This window comes from Mus caroli, unplaced genomic scaffold (assembly GCF_978045245.1).
Source record: "Mus caroli unplaced genomic scaffold, Mus_caroli_1 scaffold_6, whole genome shotgun sequence".
NCBI classification, from domain to species: domain Eukaryota; kingdom Metazoa; phylum Chordata; class Mammalia; order Rodentia; family Muridae; genus Mus; species Mus caroli.
The window spans coordinates 105884192-105908188 of NW_028227261.1; the positions used below are offsets into that span (position 1 = coordinate 105884192).

The following is a 23997-nucleotide window of genomic DNA, read 5'->3' on the forward strand; positions in this document are numbered from 1 at the left end:
ACAATGGATAATAGCCACCTTTTTTGGCAGGTGGATAGCCTCTAGCAAGGCTAGGATTTCCTCTTTGTTTTTAATATCTTTACCAGCTGAGGTGAGCAGTCCCCTTTGCTTGTAGATGGCCCCATGAATGTGGGCTGTGGCAAATGCATAGCGGCTGTCAGTGTAAATATTGATTGCCTTACCTTCAGCCATCTGCAGTGCCTGGGTCAACGCCAGAAGCTCAGCCTTCTGAGCTGAAGTCCCTTCCGGAAGGCTACTTGCCCAAATTACCTTCTTTCCGTCTACCACTGCCGCTCCTGCTCTCCTTTTTCCCTCCACCACGAAGCTGCTGCCATCTGTGTACCAATTTGGCACACCCGGCCATGGTTGGTCAGTCAGATCTTTTCTTGTTCCAGCTTCTTCAGCCAACACATCGGCACACCGATGTACAGGAACAGAGTCATCCACCAAGGGGAGGAGGGTGGCAGGATTGAGGATGGCAGGTGGAGCAAAAGTCACTCGATCATTTAGCAACAAGCTCTGGTAGTGGGTCATCCGGGCATTAGTCATCCACCGGTCAGGGGGCTGTCGTACAATACTCTCCAGAGCATGGGGCGCGATTACAGTCACATGCTGACCCAGAGTAAGCTTGTCAGCGTCTTTGACAAGCAGGGCTACTGCCGCGATGGCTTTCAGGCAGGAGGGCCAGCCGCTGGCAACTGGGTCGAGCTTTTTAGATAGGTAGGCCACTGGCCGCTTCCAGGGCCCCAGAGTCTGAGTCAAAACCCCGCGGGCTACTCCAGCCCGCTCATCAACATATAGGGTAAAAGGCTTAGTCAGATCTGGCAAGGCCAAAGCGGGGGCTGCAAGTAAGGCTGCCTTTATGCTGTCAAAGGCTTTTTGGTGTTCCTCAGTCCAGGTGAATGGGACTTTCTCTTTAGTAAGTGGATATAGAGGGGCTGCCAGTGTTGCGAACCCTGGTATCCAGAGTCTGCAAAAGCCTGCCGTCCCCAGAAACTCACGTACTTGGCGCGGGGTGGTGGGGGTTGGGATCAGCATCACAGTCTTTTTCCGGGCCTCGGTGAGCCATCGCTTTCCTTCTCGGAGGGTGTATCCTAGGTAGGTCACCTCGGTGCGACATAGCTGAGCTTTCTTAGCCGATACCCGGTACCCCAACTCACCCAATTCATTCAGGAGCTTCTTGGTTCCATCAAGGCACAGTTCCTGAGTTGAGGCTGCAACCAGTAAGTCATCTACATACTGTAAGAGAGAAATCTGAGGGTTCTGCGCCCTAAAAGGCGCAAGGTCACGGTGGAGTGCTTCATCAAAAAGAGTAGGGGAGTTCTTGAATCCTTGGGGCAACCTTGTCCAGGTTAGCTGGCCCGTGTGTCCTCCTTCTGGGTCCCTCCACTCAAAAGCGAACAATGGCTGACTGTTAGGGTGTAATCGAAGGCAGAAAAAGGCATCTTTTAAGTCTAGAACAGTGTACCAAGTCCGCTCTGGCGGGAGGGAACTTAGTAGGTTGTAAGGATTTGGGACGGTAGGATGAATGTCCTGCACCCTCTTGTTAACTTCTCTCAAATCTTGCACTGGTCGGTAATCATTAGTCCCAGGCTTCCGCACCGGCAGGAGAGGAGTGTTCCAAGAGGATTGGCAAGGCACTAGAATTCCTTGCTCTATCAGTCTCTGAATATGTGGCCGGATGCCTTCTTTGGCTTCCCTACTCATAGGGTATTGTCTGACCGAGACGGGGGTGGCATCGGCTTTTAACTCTACCACGACCGGTGGTACTTGCTTAGCTAATCCCATTCCTGCTTGCTCAGCCCAGACTCCAGAAAAAGCAGATAGCCATTCAGGGTCTGGCAATTGCTTAGGACCCGGTTCATGAGGGGATACTCTTCTTCTAAATTTAAAACTAAACACGCTATAGGGGTCTCTCCCCAGGTGACTTCTGGCCCCTTTGAGGTGAACTGAACCTGAGCCTTTAGTTTGGTTAACAAGTCCCGTCCCAGAAGGGGCGCAGGGCACTCAGGAATCACGAGAAAAGAATGAGTTACTTGATTTTTTCCTATTTCCAAAACTCTCTTAGTGGTCCAGGGGTAAAATTTACTGCCAGTAGCTCCTATTACCATAGTCTTCTTATTTCCTAATTGTCCTAACGGTTTAGTCAAGACTGAATGTTCTGCTCCTGTGTCTATTAAAAAATTAACGGGAGTCCCCTCCACAGAGAGTGTTACCCTAGGCTCGGGGAGGGGATCCGAGCCCCGACTCCCCTAGTCTTCTCCCAAAGTCAACACCTTGGGTCCTCTTGGCTTCTTTTTGGGGCAATCTCTGGCCCAATGTCCTTTCTCTTTACAGTAAGCACACTGGTCTTTTTCAAGTGGAAGTCTCCGTTCTCCTGGAGGTCTTCTTGCCCTGTTGCCCAGGTACCCTGACTGTCCTTTCTCTGACTTTCTTTCACCTACTACTGCGGCCAAAATCCTAGTTAAGTTTCTCTCCTGGCGGCGATCACGCCGATTCTCTCTCTCTTCTATCTCTTTCTTCTCCCTCTCTTGTTTCTCTTCCTCTGTCTCTCTCTTGTGATACACTTTCTCAGCTTCCTTCACTAAATCCTGTAAAGTATAATCTTGGAGCCCCTCCAATCTTTGTAATTTTTTCTTGATATCAGAGGCTGACTGACCAATGAAAGCCATAGCCACGGCTGCTTGTTGTCCCTCTGAGGAGGGATCAAACGGTGTATACCTCCTGTAAGCCTCCATTAGTCGTTCTAAGAAAACAGAGGGCGGCTCCACTGGACCCTGAAGAACCTCTCTTACCTTGGCCAAATTGGTGGGTCGCCGTGCGGCCCCTTTGAGCCCCGCCACTAGAGTCCGGCGGTAGACCGTGAGACGCTCCCTACCTTCCGCAGTGTTGTAATCCCAGTTAGGACGGGTCAAGGGGAAGGCTTCATTTATAAGATTGGGGAGATTAGTGGGGGTCCCATCTTGTCCTGGGACATTCTTCCTGGCTTCCAGCAGGATCCTTTCTCTCTCCTCCGTGGTGAAGAGAACCTGCAAAAGTTGCTGGCAATCATCCCAAGTGGGCTGGTGGGAAAACATGAGGGACTCGAGAAGCCCAGTCAAGCCCGAGGGATTCTCTGAAAAGGAAGGGTGATTAGTTTTCCAGTTGTACAGATCAGCTGATGAAAAAGGCCAGTACTGCAATGGGGCAAGTTCGTTGGGGCCTGGTGGGGGGCCACCAACATAGGCACGGAGGGGTAAAGTGACAGTGGAATCAGGTCCATGTCCCCCCTCCGGACTACGACCTCTCCGGCTCCGTGTCCCAGCCGCAGGCCCTACCGCTCCGTCTCTCTCAATAGGGGCCTGTGGCGGGGCCTGGGCAGGGGGTGCAGACGGCCGTGGCAGAGGGTAAGGGGGCGGCTGCGATTCTGCCCACGGAAGGTCCTCGATCTCAGGGTAGATCTTCGGGGGTGTCGGAGGACCAGCCGAGGGTCGGGCCTGCTTGGGTTTAGTTTCTGCGATTGCCACCGTCATTCCGGAGGGCCCCACGGCCCAAGGCTTAACCCAAGGTGGTGGATTGTGGACCAGGTCCTGCCAGACGATGACATAGGGGACCTGGTCAGGATGTCCTCCTACTTCCTGGAAAACAATGCGCCTGACAGCAAAAATAAGAGGCAGGTTAAAGGCTCCCTCCGGTGGCCAACCCACTCCGAAGGTCGGCCATTCGGAGGAACAAAAAGTCTGCCAAGGTCCCTTCTTAACTTCTACTGACAGATTGTGGGCCCTAGTCCTTACTTCAGTCCAGTGATCAAGAGTCAAAGTCAAAGGGGTCGTCACTGTCTGTCCCATTTCGAGCTCGACAACACACACAATAAAAGCAGACACAAACATGAGAGAAAAGAGAAACCAAAACCGACGTCGACCTTGTGTCGACCAAAGGCACTGAAAAGAGTCAGTCGGCCTGGAATCAGAACGCTGACACAGATCGTCAAGGAGAAGGACTATCTCCTGACTTTTCCCACGGGGGTCCACCAAGCGTCCCTGGTCCTCCCCCTGTCCTCCTGGGACGTCTCCCAGGGCGAACGGACGGTGGACACCTGGGTACGTCTACCCTTTATCCACACCACTCTCTCTCCCAGAGCGTAGTCTCACTGAGCGTCCGCAAAAACCGAAACCGCGATCGCACCAGATTTCTAAACAGAATACAGACACAGCACTGTGACAAAAACAGAGAATCTTACCTCGAAGTGGGTCTAGGACCCCTGGGTGGTCGCGCAAATCCCGGACGAGCCCCCAAATGAAAGACCCCCGTAGGGAGACCCTCACTCAAGTCTCGGGACCGCCGCGCACCCAGTAGGACACTGAGACCGGTTCTTGTGATCACACGAGGAAGTTTATTGCAAGTGAGACAGAACGAGACAGGACGAGAGCTCAGGCCAGCATGCTGGGGTCGAGACTCATGCTCCAGGCGGGAGTAGAGGAGTTTCGACCCTGGCCTGAAGTTTTACAGAGCTTTTAAAGGAAAAAACCACAAACCAGGGGAAGGGAGGGGAAATCATAAATATTTTCAACAATTAGATCATCGATCATGCGCTACCTTAGGCAATGCTTCTGGGGCGTTGAGACATTCTACAGAGGTCGTTGGAACATTATGATTGTTCCAGGAAAGGTAAGGTATGTCCCGGGAGTGGCTGAGGCCTGGGGACCAGATGCCTATGACTCAAGTGTTTATGACCTTAGCAGGTTACCAGGAATTTTCCATTCTTCACTTTTAATACAGTTTAATAGTGACCCCAACCAGAAAATTATAACTGCATAAAATTGTAACTCCAATTTTGCTACACTTATGAATTATAAGATATCAAATATGCAGGACGTCGAATATGTGATCCCCCCAAAGAGGTCATGATCTAAAAGCTGAGAACCATTCTATAGGAGCTTGTAAATACAGTACAAAGAGAATACAGTTATGTGAGAAGAACTCTAAAGAGGAGTGCAGTGGAGCAAAGGCAAGGGACATGAAAGTACACTCAGTGTACCTAGAGTTGTACATTGTCCGTTGTGATAAAAACATAATATAGGAGAAAAATTAAACTCTATTATATAATGTAATATCTTTGCATATATGTTTACATATTTATAAATATGCATGTTTTCATAGCTATATATGTTTACATATTGAATTAGTCATTATGCTCTCGGAATAGAATGGATAGAATATAGAGAGAGAGGGGAGAGAGAAGTAGAGAGAGAGAAAGTAAGTTTATTAGAGTACCTTACAAGCTGTTGTACAGCTAGTTCAACAATGGCTACATACTAATAGAAGGTCCAAGAATCCAAGTTGTTCAATCCATGAGACTGGGTGTCTTGACTGGTCTTCAGTATATGCCAAAATCCAAAAAAAAAGAAAAAAAATGGGGTCTAATGCCAGTGAAGGCATAGACATGCCATTGAGAATAAAAGCAATCAAAGACTGAAAAAGCTTCCTTCTTCCATGTCCTTTATATAGGCTGCCAGCAGAAAGTCGATCCCAGATTAAAGGTTGATCTTCCCACCTCAAAAGATTTTAATCAAAGGCAACCCTTCCTACTTCAAATTATTTAATTAAGAAAAATCCCTCACAGGTATATCCAGATGTTTGGGTTTTGGCTAATTCCAGATGTAGTCAAGTTGGAAAACCAAAATATCCATCCTACATATCTGCACATATACACATATCCATCCACACTGACAGATTTCACAAGAGGCAACCAACCATGTGTTAAAAGTTGTTCAAATTTTTTCATATACACAGAACTATATAGATTGCTCTTATCATTGCCAAAAGAATGCAATATAACAGTTATTTACATTGATTATTGTAAGTAATTTTATATATACAGTCTACAGGAGGATATGCCTAAGGTATATGCAAATACTATGCCATTCAATATAAGGGATTTGGGCATCCATGAATTTTTATATCTGCAAGGGACTAGAATCAATCTGTGGGAGACATTAGAGGCAAATGAACATATATATTCTTCCTCTGTGTCACTTGTATATATATGTATGTGTGTGTATATATATATGTATATATTAAAATACAGTTATAGAATTAATGTGTGGAAGACATTAGAGGCAAATGAATATATGTGTGTATGGATATATGGTGCTATATACATATATATTCGAACAATATTACAATTTGATCACAATTTAGCAAATTTGCATATATACACAATCCTGAGGAATAGAACTTTTGTCTTCAGGGAATGTATTTAAGGATCCTAATCAGGCAGATACACCTAATCAGTTTTGCAAAGTTGCTCATAAGGATACAAGCCAGAGAGAGAGTGCCTGGCATGAGACCATCACAAGAATCCATGCAGTAAATGACTGGATAATGTCCAATGGATGAGGATGACACAGGACATCTTCAGGAGACTTTGAAGGATGGAATCAGCATACTTAGTGACTTAGGTGACACAGAGGAAGAGAAACATTGGCCTTCTTAACCTATGCAACTAATTATGAATGGGAGAGAGGGGGAGAGGGAGGGAGGGAGAGAGAGAAAGAGAACATTAAGTCAAAGGAAGAAAGAAAAATTAGTAGATGACATGATTAGGTTTAAGTTTTTCGGAAGCCCTCTGAAACTAAGTAAGATTATGCTAAACAATTGAGAATCTACATAACAATGACATCTGGGTACTTAAGATGCACTAAATCGCCCTAGCAAAATGCCTGCAAAAAGATAAGGAGAAGAGACAGACTCTGTGTGACACTAGATTTGGTGGTACACAGTAAGCTATGCCATGACTACAAAAATAACTGCACAGACATTTGAATGAGGGTTAGTGAACAGATTCATTTTTTTTTTCTGATTTTTTGTTTGTTTGTTTTTTGGGTTTTGTTTGTTTGTTTGGTTTGGTTTGGGGGTTTTGGGGTTTTGTTTTGTTTTGTTTTTGTTTTTGTTTTGTTGTTGTTTTGTTTTTCGAGACAGGGTTTCTCTGTGTGGCTGTCCTGGAACTCACTCTGTAGACCAGGCTGGCCTCGAACTCAGAAATCCTCTTGCCTCTGCCTCTTGAGTGCTGAGCTTAAAGGCCTGTGCCACCACTGCCTGGCTAAACAGAATTAATTTAAAACAGGAGCAGGAAAAGGAAAACAATGATCCCTGAGGGAGATCTGTGCAGATCCAGGCATGGGTTTTGGAATGCAAATCCTCCCACAGTGACACCCTACCTGATCAAGCTTTCCTGGGAGAATGAGAAAGGAATAATGGGGGCTGGTGAGATGGCTCAGTGGGTAAGAGCACCCGACTGCTCTTCTGAAGGTACAGAGTTCAAATCCCAGCAACCACATGGTGGCTCACAACCATCCGTAACGAGATCTGGTGCCCTCTTCTGGAGTGTCTGAAGATGTCAGCTACAGTGTACTTACATATAATAAATAAATAAATCTTAAAAAAAAAAAAAGAAAGGAATAATGACAAAGGAGAAACCATCTTCAAACTGTCGGTCTGCAGCTCCACTGTCTTCCTAGGAACACTTCCATCTTATCTATGGAATGTTGGCCTTTTCGTGGCCAGATGTAGCCTCTCAATCATGCAGTCACTACTTTAAATGAATCTGTGCAGGAGGCAACCAATCTGTCCTTGAAATCAGGTGTCAGACCTGGACAACTCTTACTGGAAATTCATTGATTCTGTTGTGACCAAAGCACTCCACATAAATTAAGCCTTTGGATGCTTTACATTCCTCCTGGAGGAGATGTAATATTTCAGGTCACTCAGCTCCATCGAGTAAATGATCCTGGTTGGAAACTTTCAGTTGACCATGCTCTCCAGAAACTCGTTATTTACAATAATAAAACTGAGATCAAATACTGCAGATGTGTTCTGTAAACTTTGAGTTGTTATAGAACTGTTAACTATTATTAGTAACATGCTTCTGGAGTTTGGTGTGTGGTTAATGATTCATGGTTTAATTGCAAAGTGTTTTTCATCTCACATCAACATCACTCACAAAACAAATAGTAAATTAACCTAAAGAAATGTATGGCACTGTAATAGACAAACCTCGCACTTTGCAAATAAATTAATTAATAAATAAACACATTGAAGATGACACCCCCATAAAAATAGAGGGAGTTTGGTATTGTCTCTTTAAACAAGTGGTTCTCAATCTTAACCCCTTGGGAGATCAAACAACCTTTTCATAGGGGTCACTTAAGACCATCGTAAAACACAGATATTTACATTATGACCCATAACAGAAGCAAAATTCCAATTATGGAGTAGTAGCAAAGTAATTTTATGGTTCAGGGTCACCACAGCATAAGGGAATGTATTAAAGGGTCGCAGCATCAGGGAGGTTGAGACCACCTTAAACAAACATGCTCCACCAATAGGTTGTACATTGTGTAAGATGCCTATTAAAGCTCAGAAAATGAAAAGGATGTTAGTTACATTGTTATATTCTTGAAGTGATAGGATCAGGGCATTATTTTAGAATAAAAATCTTGTTACAAAATGATTAGTAAAGTCAGACTAGATGCCAAGGAGCAGCTGACACAGACTCTGGCCTTAGTAGAAGCAGCTAGCCATGAGGAAGAACTCAAGTCCTCGCACTTCTGCAATACTTCACATCCACGTAAAGGGAACTCGGGTGGAAAGGAAAGGGGGAAAGATATGGCTGAGTGTTTAAACGTTTTAATGCTGAAACACTCTAATTTGTGAAAAAACATGATGGTGAATCTAGTAAGTTCCAAAGAAAGTGAGGAATGAAGAAAAAAACGGCAGTCATGGAAAGTAGAGTATATTCTGTGATCACGGGTGGAAGTGAGATTGTTGACAGCGAACTCAACCTTACTGATATCCTATTTAAGAATGGGAATGTGACTGCTTTGTTTGAGAAAGTGCTCTCTGTTATTAGGATTTTTGTATGAAGAGAAAACAGGATGGAGAAACAGCGACAGATGGAATCTTGACCCAACAAGAAAGACGTGAAATAATACAGAGGTGATGAAGAATTGGAGCAGGCACCACCCTGCTGTTCATGGTACTTAGTATTTCCAGGAGCTCTGCAGCTATTTCTTTTTACAGAGACCTGCTATGACAGCACACACTGAGTGGGATGGCCATTAGTAAGGAAATGTGGTGCCAAGACGAGAATAAATCCCAGTTGCTTTCATATGTGACCACAGGATAATTTTTAGGCACAAGCATTTCTTTTGATTTGGTGTTATGGTATCTAAGCCCATTTTTTAGTAGCTGGAAACCATGGATATATATTTACTCCCAAACACTTAAAAGAAAAACAGGCAGACATATTTCTCAAGGGAAGCAGGCTTTTCTTGTCTAGACCACAGATCATATTAAATGGGGCCATCAGGCAAATGAGCCCAGAATTGAAACAACACTGTGTCAATGGATTTGCCCCCATTCAAGTTGGAGGCAAACTATCCTAAAATGATGGTATGTGATTCCACGTGAGAACAAAATTTTGGATCTGGAAAAAGGAAATATCCCTCCCCATTACAACCAACTACTAAAGGATTCTGCAGAGGAAATTCACTAAGATCAATTAGTTGTAGAACCGTAGCTCTTAATGTTAAAATGATTTAATAGTTCTACAAATGTCATGACATTAGCATTTTACACAAAGCTATATTAGGATCATGAGGACCCCTGAGCTGCCTCTAAAAGTCAGCGTTTAGAGAACAGTGTTTATGGAGCTACATGGTCACTTTATGATATGAACTGGCAGTCTCACTAGGGTAAATGTCGCTGGCTAGCTGGTTTTATTTTCAGCAGGTCATTAAAGGATTGAGGCTGCCAAGTTCATCTTTCATTTGGATGGACTACAAAACACATTTACAGCTGGCTGACTCATCCTACGGTGTCTCTAACAGAAAAATGACTTTTTGGTATATCATCTTAAGAAATTATTTAATTACAGTTTTTACAATATGTAAGGTGCTCCTGCCAGGACCACCTAAAAATCTTGCTTACAATCAGGTAATAGACAGACATGTTAAAGCAAAACCCTAACAAATGAATTTTCTAGAAAAAACAAGGGGCATACACGTAAGTACTTATGCTACCAACAGTCCATTCCCAGTCTAACAGAGCTGTAAATAAGCAAAAGGTCTTTTCCCATCTTCAACAGATGTCGACAGTGTTTGTGTTCTCTTGTTATTTAAAAAAAAAATTCTTTAAACAATTGTTATGAGAATTGGCAATACAACTAGGCCACAAGGTTTTGCAATCCTAAATGAAGCCAGGTGTGGGTGTTAAATAGAACAAGTACCTAGTGATATTGTTGGCATTAATATTAAAAATGATAACATTTAAGTGGCTAATGTGCTACCATAAAGCTTTCAGAAAATGATGCTTTGTAAGAAGAGATTGGTTTGCAATGGGAAATAAGAATCAGAGCATGTCCCCGCCTGCAGTTCCTGGCCTTGTTTGCATGTAGGCTTTTCTTTGATTCACACAGTTTGTAACATCAGCCCAGCTATACGATGATGGTGGAACATGAGAAACATTTAATTTGGAATAGGAAAATCCCGCTTGAAACTCCAGACTGAACTTAAGAAATTACACATGCCATTATAAATCTAGGAGACTGGATGTGTGGGGTGATCTGGGAGGATGTCCCATCAAACAGAAAAGCACACATCACTTGTGAGTTGCCCTGAACAATGCCCGGAGCAGTCACAGGGAGAACAAAAGCTTCTCTGTGGCCCCTTAGCAGCCATCTCATTGTTGGATAAGGAAATCTTGTCACAGTGGATTAGGAACAGACCTCTCTGGCCCTTTCGATCTTGTATCGAAAATAAGGTAACTTTGTTGTCTTATGGCTCTGAGTAATACACTAGAATGGCTACTTTTAAATCCCCTATTCTAGTTCCACTTGTGGACTGTGGCAATACCCACTCCTTTGGTATTACAACATGAATTCAAGTGAACTGAATCTAATCTCATTCCAAAGGTGAGGACAAAGAAGCTAGCCAAGTAAGCAAGGTGATTCCTAAACAGTGTGCATAACTACTCAGGAAACCCAGAAAGGATGCAAACTCAGACTTACAGACAGATCTGGGGATACAGTCAGCAATCTGATTTTTTATTTTATTAGCTCTTTTGGGAATTCTGTATTGTGTATTTTGATTATATTTATGCAGATTAAAACTACTTTGAGATTTCATTCATCCTTAGACATTTCATCAAATGTCTAAGATTAAAGAAAGAAAGCAAATGCTGGCAGATGCAGGGATAGAGACGCATCTTTTCATTAGTGGGGGTTAGGGGATGCAAATTGATGTCATCTCCATGGAAACCACAATGGACACACCTGAAAATAAAAAAAATTTAAAAAAAAAATCTACCACATGACCCAGCTTTACAACTCTGTATCCTCCTACAGAGAAACCTGCTCATTCATGACCATTGCTGATCTATTCACAATAACCAGGATATGGAAATGACCTAGATGTCCATCAGTTGACAAATCAATAATAAATGTGTAATATATTTGCACAGTGATCTACATTTTACCAGCACCCACATACGTGGTTTTAATACACAGAGTCAAAAGACCACACACTGAAGAAGAAACAGGGAATGAGAGAACCTGTTTTGGGTCTCACAGCAGGATTCGACTCCATATCCAGCCCTTAGAGACTGTGGTGGCTTCAGTGTCCTCATCTACAAAAAGAAGACAATAGTAATACCACAAGTTAGCCAGCTGTGACACTAATAGTCAGCACACACTTAGTGTGAAAAGTGTTGTCTGTGTTATCATTAATACGACTGAAACACAGAAAACTGCCCAGGTGCTAACTGACTCCCCAGTGTTCCTAGAACTCAGTGGATAGAGAATTCTGGGTAAAGGAGAGAGAAACAGAAAGAAAGAAGCTGAGCTAAGTCTGCTTGTTTGTTTTTCATCAGTGCTGGGGACAAGAAGAAACTCAGATCAAGGGAGAAATAATGCACTAATTAGCAAGGACCTAGGGAATAAGCTGCAACTGCATGAGGCCATTATGGGAAGTGGGTACACAGGTGGAGGGTGGAGTTGGGGACAGGTGAGAAACCATGGGCCTCACAAGTTGGCTCTTCTACCTTGTGACTTAAAGCATCGTTTGTTTTTGTATTTTCAAGATGCTGGTGACAGAGCCCAAGTTTTCACACATGCTAGGCAAGTGATCCACACTGAACCACTTCCCCAGCCCTTAAAATGCCAGTTATAAAAGGCAGCACCATTAGATCCAGCACATGAAAAAAAAAGACCAATTTATAGTAACCATTCTTATTACAAAGTAATTATTTACATATTAACTCACCACAAGGAACCTTAAATTATTGAGTAAGTTAATATATTTAAAAATACATATTTCAGCATAGTGAAGCCATGTATCCTTGTGGTATGGTAGAGCATCTTTTGGATATATGCTCAAGAGCAGAATAGCTGGGTCTCCAGGTAGAACTATTTCCAATATTATGAGGAACCACCAGATTGAGTTCCAGAGTGATTGTACAAGCTTGCAATCCCTCTGGCAATGGAAGAGCGTTCCTCTTTCACCACATCCTCACCAACACGTGCTGTCACTTTAGTTTTTGATCTTAGCCATTCTGATTGATGTACGGTGAAATCTCAGGGTCATTCTGGTTTGCATTTCCCTGATGATTAAGAATGTTGAACATTTCTTTAAGAGCTTCTCAGCCATTGGAGATTCCTCTATTGGCAGCCTTATTCAGAATAGCCAGAAACTGGAAGCAACCCAGATGTCCTTCAACCAAAGAACGGATACAGAAAATGTGGTTCACATTTGCACAATGGAATACTATTCAGCTATTTAAAACAAAGACATCATGAATTTTGCGGGCAAATGAATAGAACTAGAAAACATCATCCTGTGTGAGGTAACCCAGACCCAAAAGAACATGCATGATATGTACTCACTGATAGGTGGATATTAGCCAAAAATACAGAATACCCTTGATGCAATCCACAGAAGTAAGAAGTTAAACAAGAAGGGAGGCCCAAGTGAGGATGCTTCAGTCTCACTTAGAAGGAGGAACAAAATAATCACGGGAAGCACAGGGATGGAGGGAGGGACCTGGATGGGTGAGAGAAGGGAGTGGGGGAAGGGGGCAGAATGAGGTATGATGGGGAGACATGAGAGGGTCAGGAGAATGAATGGAAATATGCAACTGCAGGAGGGTGGGGAAGAACCTCTAGAAAGTCTTAGAGACCTGGGATGTGAGAGGTTCTCAGGACTCAGTCGGGGTGACCATAGCCAAAATGCCCAACAGTGGAAATATGGAACCTGAAGAAACCACCTCCAGGAGACAGACAAGGACCCAAGTGGAGGGATGGGGTCACCAACTCACCTTCAAAATATTTGACCCAGACTCGTTTCTGTCTAAAAGAAATGCAGGGACAAAAATGGAGCAGAAACTGAAGAAAAGTCTGTCCAGTGACAAACCTAACTTAGGATACATCCCATGTGGGTACCAAATCCTGATGCTACTACTGGTGCTGTGTTGTGCTTGCAGACAGGAGCCTAGCATGGCTGTCCTCTGAGAGGCTCTACCAGCAGCTGACTGAACAGATGCAAGATACTTACAGCCAACCATTGCACTGTGATCGGGGACCCCTATGGAAGACTTAGGGGAAGGCTTGAAGGACCTGAAAGAGATGACAACCCCATAGGAAGACCAACAGTGTCAACTAACCTGGACCCCTGAGAGCTCTCAGAGACTAAGCCACCAACCAAAGGAAATACACTGCTGTTCTGATGCCCCTGGCATATATGTAGAAGAGGGATGCCTTGTCTGGCCTCAGTGGGAGAGGATGAGCCTAATTCTGTAGAGACGTGATGCCCCAGGGAAGGGGGATGCCAGAGGAGTGGGGTGAGCACCCTCTCAGAGACAAAGAGGATGGGAAGGAGTAAAGAACTCTAGAAGGTAGGACCAGGAGGGAGTGTTTTACAAATACATCCACTGGAACTGGGCTCCACATCTCCATATTTTTATTAGTTGTGGGTTTCTGTAATAGCCTCATTCTGTTGCAAATACAAGTCTCCTTACTGAGGGATGAAGACTACACTTATCTGTGAGTATAAGGATAAATATTTAGAGTGTAATGAGGGACTGTGTTGGTTTAATAAAGTAGTGGTTGTCAGTTATTCTCCAAAATGTATAACTTCACTAACCCTAAGCGCTTGGCTAGGTTTCCAGTAGTGGGCTATGTCTCCTTCTTATTAAGTGAATTGAATATTCATTCTGTTAAAATTCTTCACTTTTATTTTCAGATGAAGTCATCACTCTGAAAATACAACCAAAGTCATTGTTCTTATTTATAATAAAGAGTAAATTCACCAACAGAAGTAAACTAAACACTGTACATTGTCAATAGTCAGTTTGGATTAATCTGATTTGACTTCATAGCAACCTGGATAACTTCATTAAATTCATAGTGTAATAGCTGAAAAAGATCATGAAATACTGACATACTAAAACCTATCCTGTTCCTCTTATCCAATGAGTTTACCTGGGTCCATGTAAGTCAACTAACCCTCCAGGAAGTACGAATATAGCTAAACCCCAGAATAGAAATAACCTAGAACTATTTACCACTGTTCATTAATTTCTCTACTGATACAGAATTTTTCTTAGTTTTTCTTTTCTTTTTGGAACTTTTAAAAATAATTTTATTAATTCTTTGAGAATTTCATACAGTGTACTTTGATCACATTTACTTCTGACTCTTTCCCCTACCTCCTCCAAAATACACCCTTACCTTCCTCTACCCTCAACTTCAAGTCTTCCTTTTGTTAGCAACTCATTGGGTCCGATGTGTATTATGCATATACTGCTGGGTATGGATCCATCCACTGGACTATGGTTGACCTAGCAGTGCCCATACCCTTGAAGAAAATTGATTCTCTCTTCCCCAGGTGCCATGAATTATCCATACCACCTCAGTAAGGGGTGGGAGCTCATTAGGCCCTCCGTGCTCCATCCCAAAATGTCGATTGGCTTGTTGTGAAGGTCTTGTGCAGACAAGCACAGCTACCATGAGTTCATGAGTATAATGTTCATTCCAGCCTTCCCTAACCTCTGGCTCTTACAATCTTTCTGTCTACTCTTCCATGTGGTCCCTGAGTCTTTATATAAATGGGATATAAATACCCCATTTGAGGATTTATAGTACTGACATTTATTCTCCATACTTTGATCAGTTGTAAGTCTCTGCATTAACCATTGCCCACTGCACAAAGAAACTTCTCTGATGAAGCTTGAGAGCTGCACTAATCTCTGAGCAGGGAGATACAAAGTTAGAGAGTAGTTTGATACTCTGTTTATTTACCAGAATAATTAGTAGTGGGTTCATCCTAGGGGCCTGTGATCTCCCCAATTATTGGTTCTTAGGAAGATTCACAGTACCAAGCATGCATTTCTTCCTGTGGAGTAGACCTCAAATCCAATAAAAAAAAAAGCAATAGGTTACTGTACTCCTAGCATTCATGCGGCTCTTGCATCCATGAGCATATCTCGCCACACTGGTCCTTATCATCATAGTTCACAGAGTCTGCAGTTAAGAAAGACCACTGATGAGTTTTCCCCCAAGAAGCCTACACAGCATCATCCAGGACTATGAATACTCATCCAACAAGGAGAGTTCCTGATCAGTACCAACTTGATCTATCAATGTCCTGTATCCAAAGTATGTGGCATCTTCAGCAGTGGGGTCTTACCACCAAGTTCTGATGGACAACCAAGAGAGCAAACAATAGCCTTTATTGGTTTGGTGTTCTCCAAGGACACCTCTGACCAACAACCTGAGCGGAGGTATTTACTCCTGGCACTGGGATTTTGATTTGGTAACCGACAGCTTCTAGAAGAAGCATTGTTCCACATGTAGAATAATTCCAATTCTATATGAGTCAGATGTGTGTGTGTGTGTTTGTGTGTGTGTGTGTTAAAAGAATAGATTTCTGCATGGCTTTTTGAAACTTCCTTAATGTTATTATCTCTTCTACCACTTCTTGTTTCTTCCCAACCCTTCAACCCTCTTCCCCATGACAAATAACACATGCTCTCAGTCATATGTTTATCTTAGAATCAAATCTTTAGTTTTGTGTATTGAATTTGGACTGAATACGGAAGCTATGAAACTAGAAAGGGACCCATGGTGGAAAAGAAGACAAAGGCCTGAAGAAATGGAGGTGTATTAAAGGAAAGATTTTTTTTTCAACTTTTCTTTTGTTACCTTGAGAAAACAGCACTGAAGAGCACATGAGGGCCTTTATTTTCTTTCTTTGACTTCTGAAATGTTGTCTTCAAAGCTAATTGATCATTAGAAAGCATTCAAAGAATGTGGAAGGGAGGTTCCCATGAATGCACCTACCTCGTATCCATAGAGACGACCATCTTGGAAGATGGAGGAAGCTGTGCTTATCGTGGGGGGGGGACACATGTAATGTAGATCATATGATTAAGTCATTAGAGAATCACTAACCTAGCCAAGGGAGATTAAAATGCTCATTGCACTAGAAAAGGTTTACCTCAGAATAAAACATGGAAGAAAAATGGAGACTTATCTGAACTGATGTTTACATATTATTTTGCCATGAAACAGAAACTGCCCTGAGAACACCACACTAACAGAAGTGTTGCTCTACGACGCATAGAAAATGGGCTTTATTCCCAACAGCACTCACTCCTTGCCCTTGCCAGCTGGGATAAAATGACCAACTTAAGCTTCACTTCACAAATCTGATTCCGGCGAATGCCCCAAAGGAAGCTATCAGCATGTCTCCTTCAATTGCCTCCTAGGGAACAAGGGAGACAGATTTGGCCTATTAAAAACAATGGCTGCATTATCTTCTGAACTGGCCTGATGGGGACCTGTGCTTCCGTTTACAACTGCTCAATTCATCCAGTTCTTTGATTACCTTCCTTCGATGCATTCAAAACCATTCAAGCCATGAGTGGTAAAGAATTAAATCTGGTGAGACAGGAGCATCTCCCATGGTCATGGCTGTCTAGAGTCCCTCCGTCTATTCTCATGCACACAGAATTAATAAGCTGCCAGAAACTCAAGCATACAGCAATACAGAGTTGGTGGCAAAAGCTAGGGATTTGCCTTAGAATGAGTGAAGGCTAATTTGTGTTCCAGATGTTACAGTTATTACTTGTTCAAACTTTAGTTTACTATATTAAATCTTTCTAAGCCTCAGCCTACCCATCAACAAAGATAATAATGCATATTCCACGAGTACATTGACACAAAAAGCCGTGTGTGTGTGTGTGTGTGTGTGTGTGTGTGTGTGTGTTATACTCAGCCAAGGTTAGTTACTTTATAGACATTTCTTTAAAATGTTTAAATAAATATAATGAAGAGAAAAATGTTTAAATGTTTAAATAATGTTTAAATAATATATGAAGAGAATCTTTGGAGGCAGAATGTATGGCCCACCTGAGCTACAAGAAAAATCCCTATGTCTCTCAACATGCTTTTTCCAAAAAAAGAAAAATAAAGAAAGAAAGAAAAGAAAAATCCTGCTACAAAGCCCAAATAGTGTGGTCCTCACCCTCATCTGGGAAACTTCTCTTTGTGACAGAGATGCTACAGGAAATCAGAACCAATCAAAGTGCAGAGCAATGGAATCCAGTCCCAATTGACACAATCTGCAAAGCAACTCACACACCTAAGGCTCAGGGAACATCCTGGAAGCAAAAAGACTATAAGAACCAGAGAATCACCGGGCAGCAGTGGTGCACACCTTTAATCCCAGCACTCGAGAGGTAGAGGCAGGCGGATTTCTGAGTTCGAGGCCAGCCTGGTCTACAAAGTGAGTTCCAGGACAGCCAGGGCTACACAGAGAAACCCTGTCTCAAAAAAAAAAAAAAAAAAAAAAAAAAAAAAAAAAAAAAAAAAAGGAGGAGGAGGAGGAGAAAGGAGAAGGAGAAGGGAAGAAGAAGAGGAAGAGGAAGAGAAGGAGGAGGAGGAGGAGGCGACTCAGGGAGGGAGTTTGCTGTGAGATTGTATTCCCTAGGAATGTCAAAAGCTACACTAATAAAGTGTCACCAACATGACTGCTTAAACATAAGCTGAACAAGTACAGCAACTATAGACATGCCAAAGTGAACAGAGGAAAGCACACTAGGATTCAACGCTGCACAAAGAACTACAGGCAGCTAAGGCGTGCTGAGAGTGGGGAAAGTAAGCTTCCCCAGGGAAGAGCACACCAATTGGATATCTAGTGCCAAATCGTCAGCTCTGAACACTTACACGCACTTAGCATTATACAGGCTAATCGGAAAGTATTTGAAAACGTGTGTGTGTGTGTGTGTGTGTGTGTGTGTGTGTGTACAACAAATAATGGAAAAAAAGAAGCCATGTATTTGAAAGAGAGAAAAGGGGGGTTGCAGAAAAGAAAGGGAAGGGAAATGGTAGATGTAGTAGCTATCTATCATCCCATAACTCAGGAGGCAGGCATGGGATCATAGGGCAAGCTGGGTAGCCAAACTAGCTGGTTCATGTGCTCTAGGTTCAACTGACACTGTCTCAACACATAAAGTGGAGAGCGATTAAAATATCCAGTGTTAAATTTGAGACCCCACATGTGAGTATCTCTCTCTCTCTCTCTCTCTATCTATCTATCTATCTATCTCTCTCTCTCTCTCTCTCTCTCTCTCACACACACACACACACACACACACACACACACACACACACACACACACTTGTGTCCATGAATACAGACACATAAAAGTATAAATGAATAATAAAAAGGTAGCAAACACATAAAGATTGGAAGGTAGCCTCAGCAAGGAAATAACTCGCTGCCTCCCAACAAGTGACCCAGAACATTACAGAGCTTGGTTGGAAACGGGTGTGGCTGCTTAGTGGATCGGGTTTCTTCTCTTTTCAAAATGTACAACTTTATTGAGTGAAGCATGAAAAAACTAATCTTTGTCTGTCTTTTGCTTTCTAAAAAGGGGATCTTGAACTAGTACTATAGGCTACAGTGTGAAATTCCATCCCCACAATAGAAGCTGCTCTGGGAAGCTTTGGCTAAATGTGGACCGGCTGTGCGGTACACCTTGGAGGCGATTAGCAGAAGAAACATGCTGTGAGTTGAATGTGCTGCCCTCAGAGATGAGGTCCTTGGAATGTGCGATTATGAGCTTATTTAGAAATCAGGCCCTTACAGACCATCAAGTTGAATGGGGCTTTTTAGAGTAGGCTCTAATCCAATGTGACTTATGTCCTTATCAAAAAGGAGAAATTAGGGCCCAGAGGCAGACACTTACAGAGGAAGAACACAGAGAGGATTCCACAGGCATGCCAAGGAATGCCTGAGTTACTAGACACCAGCAGAAAGTCCGGAAGTAGATCCTGCTCAGAGCCTTCTAAAAGAAAAGACCTGAATGCACCCTGAATTCAGACTTCCAGATGCTGAAACTGTGAGACACTAAATTCTAGTGTTGAAACCAGCCAGCTTGTTATGTGTTGCTACAGTAATTCTGGGAAACTAAGACATCATCAAAAGAACAGTGCTGGGCTTGTATCTTGGTGGAAGAGCGGGTGCTAAGTATGCAAATGTCCCTGGTTTCAATAGTAGAGGAAGCAGAAAGAGGAAAGTACTGGTTTCAACCTGATTTACAGATCAAAACAAGACCACAAACCCAGGGGTATAAGTATACTAGGCACTTGAGATATACTGTCAAAAAAGGTACAGACCAGACAGACCTGAGCAGGGAACATTAAAGAATTGTCGAGACAGGACTGCAGTGCCAAAGCAGAGGTTAGGTTGGCTTTGTGCTTCCAAGCACAAAGATGTGGGGCAACAGTGACTCCCAACCTCCCTACTGCTGTGACTCCTTAGTACAGTTCCTCATGGTGTGGGGACCCCCAACTATAAAATTATTTTTGTGGCTACTTCATAACCGTCATTTTGCTCCTGTTATAAATCATAATGTAAATGTCTGATATGCGACCCCTGTGAAAGGGTTATTTAACCCCCAAAGGCGTCTCGACCCACAGGTTAAGAACAGCTGGTGTGGCAGGTACTCGGGGCAATCTAGTAGATGAGGAAAATCTTCCTGGAGAAGGAGGGGTCCAACTTCATTGTGAAGAGGAAAAGAAACTGGCGAGATGTGACAGAAGATAGTTGTTCTCTTAAGGAGTCTGGGAACTTCTCAATACAGGACTGTGTGTGTAGCAGGATGTTATCTTTAAAGGGTTTCCCATATGCACGCCTAAACCTAACACATCCAAAGTACGGTGCCAGCGCGAAAGAGGTGGCTCGGGGATTAAAACCACATACTGCTCTTCAAAGGAGTCAAGTCTGATTCCCAGCACCCACGACAAGAAACTCACAACTTCCTATAACCCCAACTGTACGGGATCTAGCACTCTCTTCTAACTCCCTTGGGCACCTGAACTCACGTGCACATATTCACACACGGACACAGACATATACACAATTAGAAATAAATCTTTTTTTATATAAGTATGGTGCTTCTGAAGCTGGAGAGGCCACAGAATAATAATCTGCAGAGGCAGTAGTCATAGAACAGAGCAGTGGTGGTTACTGGGAGCAACCAACTGGCCCTGTCATAGGGATCTGAGAACAAGAAGGCCAATGAATAGGCTGTGTAGAAAACAGCTGTACTTGCTCAGTGCATCTGAGACACCACATCACTGGGACCATTGAGGAGAAGCAGAAAGCAAGGATTTTGCAAAGGCTTGCAATGGCAAATGGAAGCAGACCCAAAGAAATAAAAATTTAAATAATAAAGGTTTCAGAGGCTGCTGCACATAACCAAGAATGAGGAAATAAAGCAAGAAAGATACATCACCCCGTCCTGTCAGTCAACATTTGGTCCAATCTGCATCTGCATTTATTTTATCATCTCGTGTTAATTTGTCATCATTATCACTTACCAATATCCATTTCTTGAAAGCAACCTATTTTGGGAGTGATCGCTTCCTACCACAAATGAGGCTGCTTTAATGGCTCCAGTGAGTAGCAATCTAATGGGGCCGACAGCGGCTGCTAGCAGGAGCACAGACAGATGCACGCCGACCTCTTTTGTGTGGCAACGCTCTGCTAATTGGGTCTAATGGAGGAGTTGGAGGCATTCTCCTTCTGTTTTCCAAATGATATTAATGTCTTCATGAGGTTAATAAAACCGCTAACACCAGCCAACCGTGAAAAGTTTCCTGCACAATACAATCCACCTATTTGGGATCTTATGCAAACACAAGTTATTCTTGTCATGGATGGGCTTACGATGCATACTACTGGGATTTCTACTTCTTTTCTTTCCTAAAGACCAGAATCAGAGGGCAAAGGATCTGATCTGATTTGGATTCCAAGGTGAAGATTGTCCCAAGATTTGACCAGAGGCTTTATGGTCTCTACCGCCCCCTGCCGGCCAGATGAAGGAGGCTTTCAAGACCCCTTGGGAGTTGGAGTACCAGAAGAGAAAACATGAAGAGCTATTATTTGTTTTTTGTCTTGAGGCTTTGTTTGGTTTTGAGACATCATAACATCACTTCTCCATTCCCACTTGTCCAGCCAAACCCTCCCATACACCCTTCCTCTCTTTTTTCAAACTCATGGGGTGTTTTTTTTTTTTTCATTAATTATTGTTACGTGGGGGAGGAGGGGGTGGTATTCTTGTATACATAGATACTTCCTGATCAGACTGTATCATGAATGATACCTGTATGTATGTTTTCAGACACGACTGTTTGGTATTGCTTAACCACCTGGTGTGCTCTTCTCCGGGGAGGACTATCTCTCCCACTGTAGTTCTCTGTATGGAGTTGAGGTCTCATGGTTCCCCACCCCACCCCACCCCCGTCCACTTTGGCATGTCCATTATTGTTGTTCTCATTCAGCTCATGTCTAGGCAGTCATGTTGGTGAAACTTTAGGGGACGTTACTAGAAGACACAATCTCACAGCAAGCTTTCTGGTCCATTGTTTCTTACAATGCCCTTCTTCAGTGAACCCTGAGTGTTAGATGTGGGAATTGTTTTGTAGGTGTACTCATTGGGGCCAGGTTCCATGACTCTGAATTTTGATTGACAGTAATTTTCTATAATGTTTCTGTCTCTTGCAATAATAAGCATCCTTGGTGAGGAATGAAGGTGGTAGTTACCTGTGGTCAAATATGTAGAGTATAGTTAAGGAGATGTTGGTTTAACAAAGTCCTGGTTGTGTGTTCCCTTCAAGTATCTGTGCTTTCACCAGCCCCGAGTGGTTGGCTAGGTTCTAGTATCAGGCATGATTTCCCTCTTGTTTAAGTGAGTTTGAGATCCAATTAGAGAGCTGTTGGTTCCTGCCAGGGTCTGCATGCCTCTACTGCACCTTTGGGGTTATCATGCCACGCTGGCCATCGTTGTGGGCCACAGGAGGCATAAAGACGTAAGACCATTGGTTACTTCTCTCCTTTGGAAGCTTCCATGGTATCTGAAGCTACCGCAAAAGCTCAGGGAGGGAGCTTCCGGGTCAGATGCGGCTTAGGGACCTCGGGAGTCTGCATCTAAATGACATGTTGTCTTCAGCAATCGTAACTAACTTTCCACCTCTGGGGGACAACCCAGAGCAATAAAAAAAAATAGTCTGTAATGTTTTGAGAGTCTATTGGACAAACCTAGCCAACATCTCAGAAAGGGCTTCTTGCAGCTCATGCAGAGGCTTTTTGTTAGACGGTCTTAGGCTTGAAGAGCTAGTATGTGGTATTTACTTGTTATGTCTTCTCAACTAATAGTTACAGACTCTCTGTTGGAGGTGGTGGTGGTGCTGCTGACAAAACTCCGCAGACAGTCAGCCTATTTAGGAATCCTGACATGGGAGTGGCAAACCCAAGACAGTGTAAGTCAGGCTGACTCACAGCTACCACCACGTTCCCATGGGAGACACGGCAGAGTAAAAAGCATGAGTATTTTAAACATCGGATCAGAAGACTTTTGATTTCAATTCCCTTCATACCTTATGTATAAGTTATATACTGATCTCTTCTATAAACTGAGAATCATATAGACTTTGGAGGATTGCTGTAAGGGTTTTAACAATCATGAAATCATAATAGAACACCATAGCTACCCATGCGATGGCAGGTGTTATGTGGACCAAGGATGACAAATAGACAAGACTTTAATAGCCTCAGTGGTTGCTCCATGCAGGTCAGCAGGAGGTTCGAAACTAGAAATCTAGGCTAAAAACTACTAGAATGCTCAAATAATACTGCCAACACATCTGGATATCTGTCATTTACAAGCCATCTTATGTACATTTTATTTGGTGCTCATACAAATGTACCTGTCCAAACAGAACCTGTAGGAACATAATGAGCACAAAAAATATGTGGTTGTTTTTCAACATCATGACCAACTTATTGTTACTTTCCCCACTGTCCAGTGAGTAAACTGAAGCTCAGAAATGCTAAAAAGCTTTTTCAGATCCGCAGTGTACCAGGCAGCGGAGCTAAGACTTACACACTGGCCTATCAGACCATAGTGGCCATCAGAACACAGTGATCACTTCTCTAAACCATTGCTTTTCAGAAGTAAGTGGGAAAGTATGATATTTTCACTATACATATGGGTGCTCAGACTCATATAAAAGTAAGTAGACCCTGTACAAAGGCTCACAAATGGTATTTAACAATATGGTAAGTGAGTAAAGTCTTAAAACTAAAAATATTTTGAAGATAAGTGTTTTATTTTCAAATTAACACTGCCATGGAAAATGTTCAGGTCATAACTGAAAAACGTTAGGAAATCAGTTATTGTTCAAAAGAATTTAAACCCAAAGGTGGATGAGTAACAAGAGGAATAGGTCAATTGTTCTTTGCAACTGGAATGAACTGAAGGGTAAAAAATTTATCTCTGCAAATCTAGATCAGAAATTATATTATATTGCCATCCCACAGTCATACCTCTGACCCATAATTGTTTCTGTCTGAAAGAATTACAGAGATGGAAATGGAGAGGAGTCTGACTCACAAG

General features: G+C 43.0%; 1 pseudogene; it reads right to left on the reverse strand.

Moving 5' to 3' along the window:
* Nucleotides 1-4126: 4126 nt before the first annotated feature.
* The window catches only part of LOC147004322 (ATP synthase F(0) complex subunit g, mitochondrial pseudogene), a 134901-nt pseudogene continuing 115030 nt past the window's right edge, over nucleotides 4127-23997 (reverse strand).